Raw genomic sequence first — 3,949 nt, 5'->3', positions numbered from 1 at the left:
GGAATGCCTTATTCCTAGAACTGTTCTAATTCTCCAAGCTTCCGAGTGTCATATTTTGTGTTCACAGAAAGAGTTCTGTAATACTTCATAGAGAATTACAGGGAAAAAAATGTTATGGTATGAACTATTCAGTTTCATTTTACTTTCCATACATTGCCTAATTCACAAGAAAAAGACAACACAGAAGTAAGGAGAAAGTTTAGAATGTATTTAAAATGAACATTTCTTTCACATAACTATCCTGAACTGTTCTTAAAATTTCAGACCCATGGAAATTCTTTACCAGGCTTTAATAAGAGAAAGGCTATATAAACCCAGCCACACATTTCCTGTTTTGGGAAAGAGAATGATCCAAGGTGCTTTAATTCAGGTATGCCTCCCAAAGATGGGAGCTGCTGAAGGGTAGAAAACAGCTCAAGAATCCTTCAGAATTACCAAATTCTAGAACCACAACCAAGTTTCTACTGATCCATGAACTGCAGATGCACAAACATGATCTCTACTACAGAAAATTCTATACATCAGGTAACTACATTAAACACATTTTCAATATTTACTGCAACTCTCAATCAAAAATACTCCCAGTTGCTTGAAGCAGGGGGCTTGTATGTAACTATTAGTCTTTGAACGATCATTTAATTTCAACAAACTGAATTTAAGTGCAAGAAGAGTATTTTAACCTTCCCAGTTGCTGTTAAATAAATGAGAACAGTTTTAAGCATTACAGTATTCCAAAATGGTACAAATTGGTAGGTTCTCTAAAGGCTACTAGCCTTCATACTCATGAAAAGCACAACCTGAAAAGAGACTAATGGAAAGAAAAAGGGAAGGGGACCTTCACTTTGTTTTTTTATAGCATACAAAAAGGCTTTTATCCCCAAACCTCATGAACTAGTTAAGAGCCACGCAGTGTAGCACAAATACAATCCTTCAGACTGAAGACCAGTAATTTTTCAATGCTCACCAGTGATATTAGCTAACCCAAGGACATTACTTCATACCTCCGCAGAAACATTTCAGTCCAGGATAATTAAAATGTGTCTATCCGCTTCTAGCTCAGAGGGAATACATTCTCGCAAATTAGAGGCAGTCTTAAGCAGGCAGACCAAAGACTAAGATCAAAACTTAGTCACAGCAGGTTAATACTCCAAGCAGAACAAATTACTTTCAGATAAAGTAATCAAATCTTTCCTTGGTATTTCAAAGTATAATGTAATGCTAGCATAACACTGGATCCTTCAGTACCATGGTAGGTTGAATTGTTTATACAGACATACGGTTCCACCTCACACCATCTGGAATTAAAATACCAATACCACTTCTTGCAACTTGCAGCTGAACAGCAGAGCGCACAGCCTTGGGTATCACGGACACCACCAAGATCCAGGGATGGAAACGCAGAGCATAGCACAGTTTAACAGGTCTGTAGCAGAGGCTGCAAGTACCTTCCTGCAAGGCTTTCATCAAGACATCTGAAGTCATTAGTCTATTTTAAAACTTGACTAGACTTGCAAAAGATTATCTCACATAGCATGCAGAGTAGGACAGACTTCAGAACCAATGTCAGATCACAGACCGCTAAAACACTTCCCAGATAACCCACTACATTAAAAAAAAGGTTCTCATGTAAAAGACGCATATGAAGGCCACACCACTCCATTTCAGAAGCAAGGAAACTTTCTTCAAGATCCCAATTTAACCAGTCACCTTCATACTGTTCTACAGTTAATTCCTATCTTTATACTCAGGATTAATGGAATAATGCACCAACATGATGATTCACCTGCAGATAATCAACCAGCTATATCTTCCTTCATCTCATGTGAATAGCATTTGTTTTGTTGTTTGGAGGTTTTGGGGGTTTTTGTTGTTGTTTGGTTTTCCTTTTTATTTTAAGCTTCTTTGCTTCACCAGTGGTAGAGCCCAGGCTGGAAAAGGTATCACTAGACCATGAGAAACAGCAATTCTTCACTGATGTGTCCCCAGAGCAGAAAATGTCTGGCTACAACTTGATGTGACACCTTTGGTTTTGGCACAATATAACAATATTTCAGCCACTGTTTGAAATTACAGAAAAACAATGTGCAAGTCAAAGTTTAGCTGTAAATTAACACTCACTTTAATAAAAAATAATTTTAAAATAATGACATCAGCTAAGCTACTCTACTAAGTAGACATCTTCTCACACCTGCAAATATAAAATACACAACAGATGTTGGAGAAAGAGGACTAACTCCCTCCTCCCCTACCCCAACTGAAATATTGAGTTTCTACAGGAAAAAAACCTTACACACTGTCACTCTGCTGCAAGCTGCTTACACTCATATCTTTTCTAAATGTTTGGTTGGGCTGGCATGTATATAAATATAAAGAAATCAAACTTGCACAACAAAACAGGTCTGAAAACCTTGATAGGGTTCTGCTCCGATTACAGTACGAGACAGGAAAACTGGAGGAGCGAAGGAGCTCTAACCTGGTGCAAAACCTTTTCACTAATTTGGCAATCGATCAAGGAAATCAAAATACTGGATCGGTTCCAAAGAGAGCTGAACTTCCACAGTTTGTTGCTGACAGTAATTAAAAGTTGGGTGGATGGCTTGTGTTAAAAACCAGAGAGAAGGAGCCCACAGCTCCTTCTGGATGTTCCTGGTAAACAACTCGTCAGCATTTAAAAAGAAGCCTCTTGTTTCCTCAATTCCTACAGAAGATTGACTGACATTTCAACCTACCTGAACCCAGACTGACAGCAGAGACTGGTCTCTCACAGTAAAAGGGTTTGGGGATTTTGTTGTGTGGGTTTTGTTTGCTTTTTGTTTTTTTTTTTAAATTAAGAAAACCCTATGCAATACCACTGGTTTTTCAATTAACATACCACCTCAGGGACAATCCATCTTTAAGAAAAGTGAGGTGTTAATGGAGTACATGTCATACCAAATGCTCCCCTCAATCTTAATAGAGCAAAATTATTTTCAGCTCTGGTAAATAAGCAGTTCGACTCAACTATCATTTTTACAATGTAAAAAAAAAGCATTCTGGTTATTGTAATCAGATTTGCATTGCATTGAGGACTTCCTTTTTTTTTTGGTCCCCTACCCCTAAACAAAGTCAGCTTCAGTAGGACGTAAAATAACCAGGGAAAGGGAAAAGGGGGGTCAAAAATTGCTCAGGTTACCATCGTTGGCATTTGCTAGACGAAAGTATTTACAAAAGCTTCTTCAAATCGTAAAATCTTTGAATCTAGGACTTAAGGAAGACAAATTCTAAAGGAAACAAGTCATTTTTAAGAGACAAAGGTTCACAGGCTCTAAGTCACTACTATCTTCCTTTTCTTTCCAAGCCCTTCATCATTTTACATGTCATCGTTCTCTGGTTCCAAACGCTGACCCCTTAAACTAAGGACTAAACCACAAGTAAACTCTAACATTTTCAACTTCCACTCTCCAATGCATGGTTCAAAGCAAGTTTGCATGGTGCAGAAGAACAGGGTATTAGTTTGAAATCATTAATTCCAAAATAATCATCCAAAGAGAAAAAGTATCAAGCAGATATTAAACCCATTTCTAGCTACTCCTTTTTAATTCCAAAGGTACCAGAAGTATTTGAAAACCGCTACCTTTCTCTAGAAAAGGGTCACAACAAGCAGGGGATTTCTGCATTTCCACATTTTGCTCTCAACCCTATTCCCCAAACTAAAAGCTTGAGTACATGTCTCTCTTCACTTTCACAGGCAGCAACGGCAGGGGTAGTTTAATCAGGTCCAGTACTGCCCCGATGAGCCCATCCTAGGCACCTAGGACCCCACTCACAAAACTGGCAGCCATGTAAGTCCCTCAGCTTTCACGCTTTGGAAAGCCAAAAAGCAGCAGCAGGATAAAAAAGGTCTCCATTCATAGACTTCAGATGGCATCATTATAACTTTCCACATTTGAGGATTTCTTTTCCAAGAAAA

Source organism: Fulmarus glacialis, unplaced genomic scaffold (assembly GCF_000690835.1).
Source record: "Fulmarus glacialis isolate BGI_N327 unplaced genomic scaffold, ASM69083v1 scaffold1337, whole genome shotgun sequence".
Taxonomy (NCBI): Eukaryota; Metazoa; Chordata; class Aves; order Procellariiformes; family Procellariidae; genus Fulmarus; species Fulmarus glacialis.
Note: the sequence above shows the minus strand (reverse complement) of the source record.